Source organism: Tamandua tetradactyla, chromosome 12 (genome assembly GCF_023851605.1).
Source record: "Tamandua tetradactyla isolate mTamTet1 chromosome 12, mTamTet1.pri, whole genome shotgun sequence".
Taxonomy (NCBI): domain Eukaryota; kingdom Metazoa; phylum Chordata; class Mammalia; order Pilosa; family Myrmecophagidae; genus Tamandua; species Tamandua tetradactyla.
This window is the reverse complement of record NC_135338.1, coordinates 65,543,182-65,558,069: the sequence shown is the minus strand read 5'-3', so window position 1 is coordinate 65,558,069 and position 14,888 is coordinate 65,543,182. Positions and strand designations below refer to the sequence as shown.

Here is a 14,888-nt window from a genome sequence, read left to right as displayed (position 1 = left end):
ATATTTTTTAGAGCTTACTGGAATTAGGAAGGCTTTAACCATCTGATAAGTCAGAGACAAATCAGCCCTCTTTTAAGCAAGGTCAGCAGTCATGTTGGAGGAGAAAAGACAGCACAGAAGGAAGGCACCATCAGACAAAAGAACAGTTTATTAGTAAAAATAGACAATTAAGAAAAATTTAGTCTAATTTGAGCAATCGCTTATATCACAATCCTTTTCCTGCATTAAAATATTAGTGGGTAGCATCAATCTTTTTTAGTCTTTTGTTTTGTAGAATGTACAAATGTTAGATTTTCATTGTTATAAAGTAGGAGCCTGGAATTAAAAAACAGATATCCTGTTAGTCTCTTTGTCTGATCTGTTTTCTTTGGTTAGAGAGATTCTTTGATCTTTAAAGTAGAGGGAAAAAGTGGGCTTTTCCTATTTTTTGAGTATTGGGGCTCAAATATTTTAAATTATTATAAGTGATGAAGAATAACCCTGCTAAAAGAAAAAAGCCAAGTCTGGCTTAAGAGAAAGTTCCCTTTAAAATATATATATATATATCCATCCAAAAGGGAAAGGATTTTGAACCAGAGTCATTCTTCATTGTCCCATATGAATACTTTATAAACTTAAAAAAATGTAAAGAATAAATGAATAAAACAAACAAAAGAAATTCTCTCAAATGAGACTGTTGTTTTCCCTTTTAAACTTTGTTCATTGTCCTTTGGTCAGGTACTTCCAGCAAGTAGTTCTTAACTATCTGATAGAATAACTGTTTTTAGTGAGGAAAGGGATCTTTCAGTGATTTTGTATTTTAATTTAATGTAATATGACAGTGTTGATAATTTTATTTTTTATTTTATTTTTTTAATTTTTTTATTAATCAAAAAAAAGAAAAGAAATTAACACAACATTTAAAAATCATTCCATTCTACAAATGCACTCAGTAATTCTTAGTATCATCACATAGATGTATGATCATCATTTCTTAGTACATTTGCATCGATTTAGGAAAAGAACTAGCAAAACAGCAGAAAAAAATATAGAATGTTAATATAGAGAAGAGAATTAAAATAATAATACTAATAATATATATATATATAAAGGAAAAAGAAAAAAAACAAAAACAAAAGATACAAACACACAAACAAACAAAAAACCATATTTCAGGTGCAGCTTCATTCAGTGTTCCAACATAGTTACATTACACTTAGGTATTATTGTGCTGTCCATTTTTGAGTTTTTTTTATTTTTTATTTTTTATTTTTTTATTAATTAAAAAAAGAATTAACAAAACAATTAGAAATCATTTCAATCTACATGTACAATCAGTAATTCTTAATAACATCACATAGTTGCATATTCATCATTTCTTAGTACATTTGCATCGATTTAGAAAAAGAAATAAAAAGACAACAGAATAAGAATTAAAACAATAATAGAAAGAAAAAAAAAACAAAAAAAACAAAAACAAAAAACCTATACCTCACATGCAGCTTCATTCAGTGTTTTAACATAATTGCATTACAATTGGGTAGTATTGTGCTGTCCATTTCTGAGTTTTTATATCCAGTCCCGTTGTACAGTCTGTATCCCTTCATCTCCAATTATCCCTTCTCTTTTTTTTTAATTAACGGAAAAAAAGAAATTAACCCAACATTTAGAGATCATACCATTCTACACATGCAATCATTAATTCTTAACATCATCACATAGCTGCATGATCATCATTTCTTAGTACATTTGCATTGGTTTAGAAGAACTAGCAACATAACCGAAAAAGATATAGAATGTTAATATAGAGAAAAAAATAAAAGTAATAATAGTAAAATCAAAACAAAACAACACAAAACAAAACAAAAACCTATAGCTCAGATGCAGCTTCAATCAGTGTTTTAACATGATTACTTTACAATTAGGTATTATTGTGCTGTCCATTTTTGAGTTTTTGTATCTAGTCCTGTTGCACAGTCTGTATCCCTTCAGCTCCAATTACCCATTATCTTACCCTGTTTCTAACTCCTGCTGGTCTCTGTTACCAATGATATATTCCAAGCTGATTCTCAAATGTCGGTTCACATCAGTGGGACCTTACAGTATTTGTCCTTTAGTTTTGGGCTAGACTCACTCAGCATAATGTTCTCTAGGTCCATCCATGTTATTACATGCTTCATAAGTTTAGTCTGTCTTAAAGCTGCATAATATTCCATCGTAGGTATACGCCACAGTTTGTTTAGCCACTCGTCTGTTGATGAACATTTTGGCTGTTTCCATCTCTTTGCAATTGTAGATAATGCTGCTATAAACACTGGTGTGCAAATGTCCGTCTGTGTCTTTGCCCTTAAGTCCTTTGAGTAGATACCTAGCAGTGGTATTGCTGGGTCGTAATCCATTCTGCCATTCTATGTCTTTTGATTGGGAAATTCAGTCCATTAACTTTTAGTATTATTACTGTTTGGATAATATTTTCCTCTACCATTTTGGCTTTTGTATTATATATATCATATCTGATTTTCCTTCTTTCTACACTTTACTCCATACCTCTCTCTTCTGTCTTTTCATATCTGACTCTAGTGCTCCCTTTAGTATTTCTTGCAGAGCTGGTCTCTTGGTCACAAATTCTCTCAGTGACTTTTTGTCTATAAATGTTTTAATTTCTCCTTCATTTTTGAAGGACAATTTTGCTGGATATAGGAGTCTTGGTTGGCAGTTTTTCTCTTTTAGTAATTTAAATATATCATCCCACTGTCTTCTAGCTTCCATGGTTTCTGCTGAGAAATCTACACATAGTCTTATTGGGTTTCCCTTGTATGTGACAGATTGTTTTTCTCTTGCTGCTTTCAAGATCCTCTCTTTCTCTTTGACCTCTGACATTCTAACTAGTAAGTGTCTTGGAGAACGCTTATTTGGGTCTATTCTCTTTGGGGTGCGCTGCACTTCTTGGATCTGTAAATTTAGGTCTTTCATAAGAGTTGGGAAATTTTCAGTGATAATTTCTTCCATTAGTTTTTCTCCTCCTTTTCCCTTCTCTTCTCCTTCTGGGACACCCACAACACGTATATTTGTGCGCTTCATATTGTCATTCAGTTCCCTGATCCCCTGCTCAAGTTTTTCCATTCTTTTCCCTATAGTTTCTGTTTCTTTTTGGAATTCAGATGTTCCATCCTCCAGTTCACTAATTGTAGCTTCTGTCTCTTTAGATCTACCATTGTAGGTATCCATTGTTTTTTCCATTTTTTCTTCTTTGTCCTTCACTCCCATAAGTTCTGTGATTTGTTTTTTCAGATTTTCTATTTCTTCTTTTTGTTCAGCCCATGTCTTCTTCATGTCCTCCCTCAATTTATTGATTTGGTTTTTGAAGAATTTTTCCATTTCTGTTCGTATATTCAGCATTAGTTGTCTCAGCTCCTGTATCTCATTTGAACTATTGGTTTGTTCCTTTGACTGGGCCATATCTTCAATTTTCCGAGCGTCATCCATTATTTTCTGCTGGTGTCTGGGCATTTGATCAGATTTCCCTGGGTGTGGGACCCAGCTGGTTGAAAGCTTTTTCTGTGAAATCTCTGGGCTCTGTTTTTCTTTTCCTGCCCAGTAGGTGGCGCTCGTGGCGCTCGTCTGTCTGCACGGCAGTCGGCCCGGGAAACCTCGCGTGGAGGTGGGGGTCGCTGGCCGCCGCGGCTTGGGAGAGTGCCGGTCCTAATTGCCCAGCTGGCCCGAAACGCCAAGCGTGACGGGAGGGCCCCGCTATCCAACGTTCCCCTCAGACCGGGGAGCCACATGCGTGGAGGGGACCCCAGTCGCCAGCCGACCCAGCCGGGAAAACGCGTGCCCCTCGGGTAGCTCACCGCAGCAGATTCTCCCTGCCCGTTCAGCTGTTCCAGAATGGGGTACGCTGTCTTTTTGGTCTCTGTCGTGACTCCGGGAGCTGTTTCATATTGTTTCTGTTTCTTTAGTTGCTTTTCTGGAGGAGGAACTAAGACCCGCGCGTCTTACTAAGCCGCCATCTTCTCCGGAAGTCCGATAATTTTATTTTATCATGAATCAGTTGTTTAACGGATTTAATTAAATTTACTCTCCATAATTAAGTGATTACCACTAGTCTTAATGGTTTGATAATGACTAACAGTTTAGAGAAGTAAACTACTTTTACAAAGTCTTTTGTTTTGACAAAAGAATCCATAAATCCTTTCCCTTAGCCACAATATTAGAGACCACCATTCCCATAAAATGGATTTTGTTGGATAATATCCACATTGCCTACTATCATACTTAAATCATAAGGAGAGCTAAATTTGGGTGAAGACAGCTCTTGCTTATAAATGCATTGCATTCCCGTGGATCATGTTTTAGCCCTGATCACTTTAAAGTGAACCTCTGACTAGCCATGTGCTATTGCTTTTCTAATTAGATTTGAATGGAAGCTAAGAAGTGGGTAAAGGTGAGAGAAATGAAAGTCAAGTTCTTTCAGGTAGGATAGAAAGAATGGACTAATGACTTCAGAGTTGGCTGCTAAAGTTCTCTTAGCAAGTAAAATAAATGCTACCAGTCACAATTTACAGAATTAATTGAAAGTCGACAGTGCATAAAAATGTCTGTTTTTCCTAGAGGCTTCCTTCGCTAGAGGCAGTCCACCTCTGTAGACCAATTTTGGCCATCATTTAATCAGTACTGGCTTAATTATAATTAAAATCAGTGCTTTTCAAGCTTTGGTGTACATACTAATATTTTTAAAACACAGATTGTGATTCGGTAGAGCAGGGCTGGGTTCTGAGACTCTGCATTTTTAGCAAGATTGTGGATGATACCAATGCTGCTGGTTAGTGGACTATACGTTGATTAGCAAGAGTCTTAATACCTTTTGCTCCGGACTGTCTGTCTTCTTGCACTATGTTTAACATTTTGTTTATAAGATTATCACTTTGTGTCCTTTATTTTTACCACTTCAAACTATTTCATAATGCTTATTCATTCTGACCAAGAAAATTGCCCCTGGAAGACATGTCCCATTATTAGTAGAAACTCCATTCTTTGTCCATCGTGATGTGTCCCAGAGGAGCCTTCCATTGCTTCTGCTTGCATGAAAATTTAATTACTGTGAGCATTCGACTCAGAGATTTTCTCATTTAACTATGTTTATGTGGAAGAAGCATGGGTTTTGGAATAGGTCCTGGACTTTATGACCTTGGTCAAGTTACTTAATTTCTTTGACCCTCAATTCCTTAGTCTGTAAAATAAAAATCATTCTTACATGCATAAGGTCATTGGAATAATTAGCAATTAGTGATAATATTTATGAAGCACCTGGCTATAGTACCTGTGGTATAATAGGTATTTAAAAGTAAGCAGCCCAGTCAGATGAAACAAGTATTAAAAACTAATTTTCTCAACATCAGATGTTTCATTAGCAAAAGCTAACAAGAAGGAAAAAATGTTGCAAATTGTTTTCTGTGAAAGAAATTAAAGGTTAAAGTTACATTTTTATTTTTTTATTTCTGCTTAATTTCATGTGTTTAAAAAACTCAATCATTTGATTTGTTTGGGAGGCAAGTCATTTTTCTGAATATCCATTAGATAGAGCCCCTGTGATTCAGAAAAGAAATTAAATTTTATATACTTAACTTTTTGATTTGGAATAAAGAAATTAATTCTATTCTTTCCTGACTTACCTGAATTTTTGAGGCCAAGATTGACCAAACATTGGCTTTCTCAAAGACACTTCTGTGTACTTTTTCTGAGCAGAAAAGAATCATCAGGAACAACACAGCTGGTACCTTGAGAAGCATGACATAAAATTGGCATTGCATGCTTCCCTGGGCCAGCCAGTGCTTATTCAGTTACTAATCTTTTCAGGCAGAGCCTCCTTTGATTTGGCCAAAATTACTGCAGGTTATTGTAGAAGTATTTTTATTTGCTGCCAAAATCCCTCACAGAACTTCTCAGTACATTTTGTAACACAAGCATATAGGTTATATTGGTTTTGTATTGTTTTTTTAGTTTTCTTGTCTCTCTCTCTCATTAGCTGGTTTCCCTATACCAGGCGTAAAATGCTTTTCCAGTTAGGTGCTTCATAACAGCTTCGTTTCCATAGTACATGTGTTCCAAATAACCGATTTGCTATATTATATAAACGGGGACTCTAGCCGAGAGGCTATTCATCTATAAAAAAATATTCCCTTACTACTCCAGGGCTTAGCAATACAAATCCTCACTGTCATTTGTCTCACTTCAAAGCTAATTGAAATCAGCCAGCCTATGTTTCAGAATATCTACACATATTACCAACCATCTGGGCTGTTCACAGATGATGAAGACATTTAATACAAAACCTGGTTAATTCACTAGCCTCTCACCTCCAGAAAGCAAATCTTGCCTAGGACACACATAGTATTTTTTTTAGTATCCGTCTGCAATAGAGGGCGGCCATTTGGGCCCCCAGACTCATAACAATTTGATGTAATCCCTCCCAGGTGACTTACCATGTGATAAAGGTTCAAAATCATCTTTGCCAAGTTCCTTCATGATTGCAGTGACAGAAGGTTTGTATTACCATCAGGGCTAGAATAACCAGAGAACATCACATGTGGGTAAAGGACATATGTAACTGCTTTTTTAGTAACTCAGTAATATTGTGTTCTGATTATGAGTACAGAGAAAATTGAATGAAATATAAGCTTGTAGAAAATTTGGAATATAGATATTTCCATTTGACACTTTTCATTAGTCTTTCAATCATTTTTATTAGGTTTATGTGCGTTGTTCTTAACAATGGGGACTATTCTGTATACAGGTTTTAATTTTTTAATCTCGTAATATTTTATGAACATTTTTCAATGTTATTAAATGATCATCTGTTTTGATAATGTATAATATTCTGTCATATTGGTATTTACTGTCTTATGTAAATTATCATTGAAGATATCATTGCCTTTCTTTAAGATGAATTCCTAGAAATTAGTTGCAAGGTCCAAAGACATAGGTCTTTAAGGTGCTTTGTTTGTTTTTATTTTTTGTATCTTTATATAGTCAGGGGTTGTTGTGATACATGTTGCCTTGTCACTCTTGAGAAAACCTGCACTTTTTTTGTACTTTCTCTGGAAGTGTGTAAAATACCCCACAGATTCACCAACACTTAGACATGGACATTTCTCCCCCATTTTAGATTCAATTTAGATGATTAAACTGGTTCCTCACTATTGTTTTAATTTGCATTTTTTTAAATTTTAGTGAGGTAGTGTATTAGCAACACCATATTTATTTTTACTGAGATGTTTCAGATAAAATACCTATTAAGTCTAGTCATGCGTTAATAAAAGGGAAATATTACCTATTCAGATAACATATTTCAGGTGTAATAAGCAAGAGGATTGCAATATTTTAAAGGTGTTATGTTTGCTCTGCTACCTTGAAGCTTCTGAGTCAAATTTGCAATTTTTAAATCCAACAGATCTCTAGAACCAAACAAATCTTCTCAAGGTCTCTGTGATCTTTTACCTAATTTCTCTTGGAAGGATTTTAACTACCATTCTTTTCATTGAAGAGCACTGCTTTTATCCTATTTCCTATTAGGTAATCTTGCCCATTTTTTCTTCCCCCTGCATCCTTTGAAAAGCAAAGGTCCAATAATATTTTGATCTTATACTAGACGTATTAGTTTGGGTTCTCTAGAGAAATAGAATCAACAGGGAGCACTTGCAAATATAAAATTTATAAAAGTGTCTCACGTGACCGTGGGAACGCAGAGTCCAAAATCCGCAGGGCAGACTATGAAGCCGACGATTCCGATGGAGGGTCTGGATGAACTCCACAGGAGAGGCTCACCAGCCCAAACAGGAAGAGCCTGGCTATTCTGAATCCTCCTTATAAGGCTTTCAGTGATTAGATTAAGCATCACTCATTGCAGAAGACACTCGTCCCTTTGACTGATTACAAGTGGAATCAGCTGTGGACGCAGCTGACATGATCATGATATAATTCTATGAAATGTCCTCATTGCAACAGACAGGCCAGCACTTGCCCAACCAGCAAACAGGTGCTACCACTTGGCCAAGTTGACACATGAACCTGACCATGACACTTAAATTGCTAACATCTATGAATGTGTTTATTCTTTTTTGTAAGGGCGGGAATGTTGTCTACACTATGTTCCCTATACCAGAAAAAAAAAATTGTACATAAGCCAAATAAAAAGTTAAGAATTATAATAGTATTCAACTAAAGTATTACTTATTAATAAATGAATTTTAACATATAAAATTGTAGAACTACTAAGTTCTTGAGGCTTAAGTGCTTTGAAGAAGAACTTCAAATAAGTACTACATATTGTTTTAGACAGTTTTATTCTTTGTGGCAGAGACGACTTGAGAGTCATTTCATTTTTGTTTCTTTTTTTTATTTTTTGCTACTTTATTGAGAGTTATTTTATTTTTACGGTATCATTCAAAGAGAGTAATTTTTTTTCACCTTAGGGCTTAGACATTTTGAATTAGCTTGATAAATTATTTTACCAACAGTTGTTTTTGGTCTGTTGATAGTTTTTTTTAATGCTTAGCCCTTTTCCAATCTTCACAGTTAAGGTGCAGACCCTTTTGTGTATAAGAGTGTTATGGAGCAGTAACATAGATAACCTTATAATTAGGCATTAATGGCAGCTTTACACTTTACTGAGAAGTGGGTTTGGTAAATGAGGTTACTTTTAGTAGGTATAACCTCTACCTATATCTTGATTAAAGAATACCTACTATATGGCATCTGATAACAGAACCCTATAACTATCATCTAATTGTGTGTCACTCATTAGTTGAGCCTAGCTTATATATCTAAGGAAATAATAATTTTGCATTGATTTGCTTTTATAATAATAGCCCTCATAATTAAATACACAATGAAAGTGTATACTTACTTGCGTAATTACAGTAGAAATGAATCTTCTTGTATTAATTCAAGTTACTAAAGAATTTCAGGATCATTAATTATTTACTAAATCATCTTATTTCCATTCCTTCCTTTCTATTCCCTCTGCCACTAGGCTAGTTAAGATTTCATTACCTCCCAGCTATACTACTGGAACTGCCTCCTCACTAATCTCTTTACTTCCATGCTTTCTCCATATTGCAATTCATTTTCTACAGTTCAGATACATTAATCTTAATCTAAAATATAGATATCATATCCCTTTGCCTAAAATATATATATAAATTTATATTATCTATTTATATAAAATATACTGTGTGTGTGTGTGTTTGGCCATATACTCCTAGGTCTAACTGGCATTCAATAAAATTTACATGACTTTACTCTAACCTAGCATTACAGCATTATTTCCCACTTCACTATGTCTCACATGCTTTCTTACCTTCATATATTTCCCTGAATAGCCTAGAATGCCCTCCACTTTTCTCTCCATACCACCTCCAGAAATAACCTAGATCACCCCTGTGTAACTCCTATACGTCATGGGTAAGAAAGGTACTTCCATCCTGCAGATAACAAAACAAGACCCAGGCATAATACATAAAGCAACTATCTGAAGATTCTAGAGAGTGAACAGAAAAAACAGACTCTATGGTGAGATCACACTCTCTTGGAGAGGGAGATGAGGAACTATACAACTGAGTTCTTATCTTTATAGCATTTAGCCAGGAACTAAATGCAGTGTGCGCAAAACTAGTGGCAGTGAGGCACACAGAGAAAAAACCCGTAGTCTTTTTGGTTTGGTGAACCAGAAAAAAAACACTGGGAAACTATAAATGCTAAAGAGAGTGTGGCGTACAAAAAAAGAGCCAGAGTATCCCCAGATTTTGTCTACCCACATCTCTGACTGATCCTTGAAACATATTCTCAGAATAGACTCAGAGTAGCCCACCTAAAAACTAAAGATCTGAACTGAGACAAGAGCTGGAACCAAAACTGACATAAGGAGAAGTTTGTATGTATTTATATATATTTATCTGCTAAAAAAAAAGGAAACAATAATCACTGGAGAAAAATAACAGAACTCAGATTCTCCACAATTATACAATCCCAAATTACCTGGTATACAAAGAACTGAGAAAATGAAACACATTCTCAAGAGAAAATGTAATCAATTTATTCTAATCCTGGGATGAACCAGATGTGAGAGTTGACAGACAATGATTTTTAGATATTTATTATATCTATCATCAGTGAAGTAGATACAAAACTTGTTTTCAATGCATGAAAATCTCAGATAAATGGGAACAATAAGAAGTAACGAAATGGAAATTCTAAAACTGAAAAATGTTTTGAAATGAAAAATTTACTGAATGTACTTAGCTGAATGGACATGACATAAGAAAGAATAAGTGATCTCAAACAGATCAATTTTAGTTATCTAAGATGAAGTACAAAAAACATGGATTGGGGGAAATGTTCAAAGCCTCAAGAATCTGTTAGATGGTATTTAACAGTCAGATGTTCATGTAACTGGAATAACTAGACAGGAGGAGAGAGAAGAGAGCAGAAAAAAACGTATTTGGAGAAATAATGACTGAAAATTTTCTAAATTTTATGTAAAACAATTTGCAAACACAAAATGTTAATAAAACCATGCAAATAAAGATGCCTTTGTCATGCCGTATAATAGTCAAACTGTTGAAAACCAAAAATAAAGCAAATCTTGAAATGAGCAAGGAAAATGCATGTTAAATACAATGAAGCAACAATTAAATTAGTGGTTGGCTTCTCATCAGGAAGCATTGAGGGCAGAAAAGAGCAGATCAACATCTTTAAAGTGCTGAAAGAAAATAAACTGTCATCCTAGAATTCTATAGCCGGTGAAAATATTATCGAAGAATGAAACAAAATAATGACACTGTCAAATAATAGAAAACTATAAGAATTTACTATCAGCAGATCTGCATCACAAGAAATGTTAAAGGAAGTTCTTCGGGCTAAAGATTTTCTTCATAACTTCTTTATAGACATTATCTTTATGACGTTATCTTGTTGGATGTATGATGTATATGGGGGATATGGACCTATAATACTGCAATATTTTTTTAGTTTCTTTTCTATATTTTATGTGAAGTACATTATTAACTATAAGTAGAGTATGAAAATTTAAGAATATATTTTATAATCCCTAGCAGTAACTATAAAAATAACGCAAAACTTAATAGCTAAAAAATATAACAAGAAAGTTTTACTGGAATGCAACAAAAACAAATAACAAACATAAATGTTATGTGTCCAGTAACATATTCAAAATACGTGAAATGGACAGGATTAAGCAACATTACCAAGATGGTTGAGTGAGACACTCAGTGTTCTGTTTCCCCACAGAAGCATTAAACAACCAACAAAAACTGGTAGAACTACTTTTCTCAGAGCTCTAGAAAACAGTAAAATTGGTACAGTTACTAGATGAGCACTGAATTAAGAAAAAAAGGCAGCTTGAAAACTGTAGAAGACCACAGCAAAACTCTAGAACTAATAAGTGAGTTCAGCAAAGTGGTGGGATACAAGAGCAACACCCAAAAATCAGTAATGTTTCTATACACAGCAATGAACAATCAGAACAAGGGGGAAAAAATCTATTCACCATAGTAACTAAAATAATCAAATATCTAGGAATAAATCTAACCAAAGATGTAAAGGATTTGTACACAGAAAACTATAAAACATTGCTGAAAGAAATTAAAGAAATCCTAGGTAAATTGAAGGATATTCTGTGTTCATGGATTGGAAGACTAAATATGATTAAGATGTCAGTACTACCCAAAGTAATTGATACATTCAGTGCTGTCCCAATCAAAATTCCAAGAACCTTCTTTACAGAAATGGAAAAGCCAATCATTAAATTTATATGGAAGAAAAAGAAATGTATATGGAAGGGAAAGGGGCCCCAAATAGCTAAATGCATCTTGAAAAAGAGGAATGAAGTTGAAGGACCCACATATCTTATTACAAAGTCACAGTAATCAAGACAGCATAGTACTGGCACAAGAACAGACATATAGACCTATGGAATAGAATTGGGAGCTCAGAAATCAACCCTTACATACAGGGCCAACAGATTTTTGGCAAGGTAGTGAAGACTACTCAATTGGGAAAGAGTAGTCTTTTCCACAAATAGTACTGGGAAAATGGGATCTCCACCTGCCTCACACCATATACAAAAATCCCACTCAAACTGGATCAAAGACCTAAATGTACAAGCAAGAACTATCAGACTCCTAGAAGAAGACATAGGGAATCATCTTCAGGACCTTCTGTTAGGGAATGGTTTCTTAGATTTTTATACCCAAAGCATAAGCAACAAAATTAAAAATAGAAAATGGGACTACATCAAAATTAAAAACTGTTGTTCCTCAAAGGACTTTATCATGAAAGAAAAATGACAGTCTACATTGTGGGAGAAAATACTTGAAGACTACATATCTAATAAAGGATTAATATCAAGAAGATATACAGATGGCTGGAAAGCATGAGATACCATTTCACATGCATTAGAATGGTTGCTATTAAAAAACAGAAAATAACAAGTGTTGGGGAAAGTGCAGAGAAATAGGAACACTCATTCCTTGCTGGTGGCAATGTAAAAAGGTGTAACCACTGTTGAAGACAGTTTGGTGATTCCTCATAAAGCTATGTATAGAACTACCATATGGCCTGGCAATCCCACTACTAGGAATATACACAAAAGAATTGAAAACAGGGACTCAAATAGATATTTGCACACCAAAGTTCATAGCGACACTATTCACAATTGCCAAAAGGTGGAACCAACCCAAGCTTCTATCAATTGATGAAAAGATAAACAAAATGTGGTATATGCACACAATGAGATTATTATTCATTTATAAAAAGGAATGAAGTCCTGATACAAGCAACAACATGGAAGAACCTAGAAGGCATCATGTTGAGGGAAATAAGCCAGACAAAAAGAACAATATTGTATGATCTCCCTGATTGGAAACAATTAAAATAAGTAAACTCATAGAGTCAAACTCTAGAATATAGGATGAGTTACCAGGGAGCAAGGTGGGGATAGGGTATAAGAAGTTAAGGCTTAAAATATACAGGGTTCCTATTTGGAATAATGGAAATGTTTTAGTAATGGATGGTGATGATGGTAACATAATATTGTGAATGCAGTTAGCAGCACTGAGATATATATCTGTATATGATTGAAAGGGGAAATGTTAGAGTATATATATGGTAACAATAAAAAACTTTTTTTAAATCCATGGAACTTTAGTACACAGTGACTCTTAAGTTGAATCAGGGACTTTAATTAATAATACAATTATTAGAGTGTACTGTCATCAATTGTAACAAATGTTCCACACCAATGCAGGGTGTTGATGGTGGGGTGGTATATGGAGATCCTGTATCTTATGCATGATTGTTCTGTAAATCCAGAACTTCTCTAATAAAGGGGAGAAAAAAACACAGAGGAAAAATATGTTAGGAAAACCTTGTGACATTGTTGCTGGCCCTTCCTCTACCCTTCCTTGGCTTGGTGCAAAGTCAGCACATGCTGATGTACATGTATGTCCATGGCATTCTGTCCACTGGCAACCTGAAGTACTAAACCAGGACACTCATCACTGACATACCATTCCAGAATTTGTCCTGTGCATGGGGCAGCCCACAGGGCAGTTCGAACACCATAAGAGAAGATCAAATTGAAGCTGTCCAGACCAAAGGGTTGCCAGCTGTGGGACAAACCATAGTCATAGGTGGAAGTAACCCAAATATCCATCAGTAGATACATAGATAAACAAAATGTGATACTATATATGTATAATAGAATATTACTCAGCCTTAAAAACAGTGAAGTTTTGGTACATACTACAACATGGATAAACCTTGAGGACATTTTGTTAACTTCAATAAAGCCATACTCAAAAGGACAAATATTGTATGATTCCTCCTCTATGAAATAACTAGAATAGGCAAATGTACTGATTTGAAAGGATGTATGTACCCTAGAAAAGCCATGTTTTAATTCTAATCCCATTTTGTAAAGGCAGCCATTTCTTCTAATCCCTATTTAGTATTGTATGTTTGACACTGTAATTAGATCATCTCCCTGGAGATGTAATTTAATCAAGAGTGGTTGTTAAACTGGATTAGGTGGAGGCGTGTCTCCACCCATTTGGGTGGGTCTTGATTAGTTTACTGGAATCCTATAAAAGAAGAAGCACTTTGGAAAAAGCTAGAGAGCAAAGAGAGAAAGCCAAGAGATTCAGAGAGAACAGAGAATGCTGCAGCACCATGAAGCAGAGAGTCCACGAGCTAGTGAGCTTTGGAGATGAAGAAGGAAAATGCCTCCTGGGGAGCCTCATGAAACAGGAAGCCAGGAGAGAAAGCTAGCAGATGATGCCAAGTTCTCCATATGCCCTTCCAGCTGAGAGAGAAGCCCTGACTGTGTTTGCCATGTGCCTTTCTCAGAGAAACCCTGAACTTTATCGGCCTTCTTGAACCAAGGTATCTTTCTCTGGATACCTTAGATTGAACATTTCTATAGACTTGTTTTAATTGAGACATTTTCTCAGCCTTGGAACTGTAAACTAGCAACTTATTAAGTTCCCCTTTAAAGCCATTCCATTTCTTGTATATTGCATTCTGGCAGCTAGCAAACTAAAACAGCAAACCAGAGGCAAAAAGTGGAGTATAAGTTACCAGGGGCACAGGAGGAAGGGAAATGGGATGTGAATGTATAATGGGTGCAAGGTTTCTGTTTGTGATGATGAAAAATTTTGGTAATGGATGGTGGTGAGGGTAGTAAAACATTGTGAATGTGATTAATGCCACTGCATTGTAAGCCTGGGTGTGGTTAAGATGGAAATTTTATGCTGTGTATATGTTACCACAACTTAGAGAGTCTAAAGAGACAGTGACAATCAATACAATGCATGATCCTGTACTGAATCTAA

General features: G+C 35.1%; 1 protein-coding gene across 19 annotated transcripts in view; it reads left to right on the top strand.

Annotated features, from left to right (window-relative positions):
* PEAK1 (pseudopodium enriched atypical kinase 1) overlaps positions 1-14,888 on the top strand; it is a 363,497-nt gene that overhangs the window by 238,814 nt on the left and 109,795 nt on the right. The gene's annotated exons all lie outside the window — the stretch shown is intronic.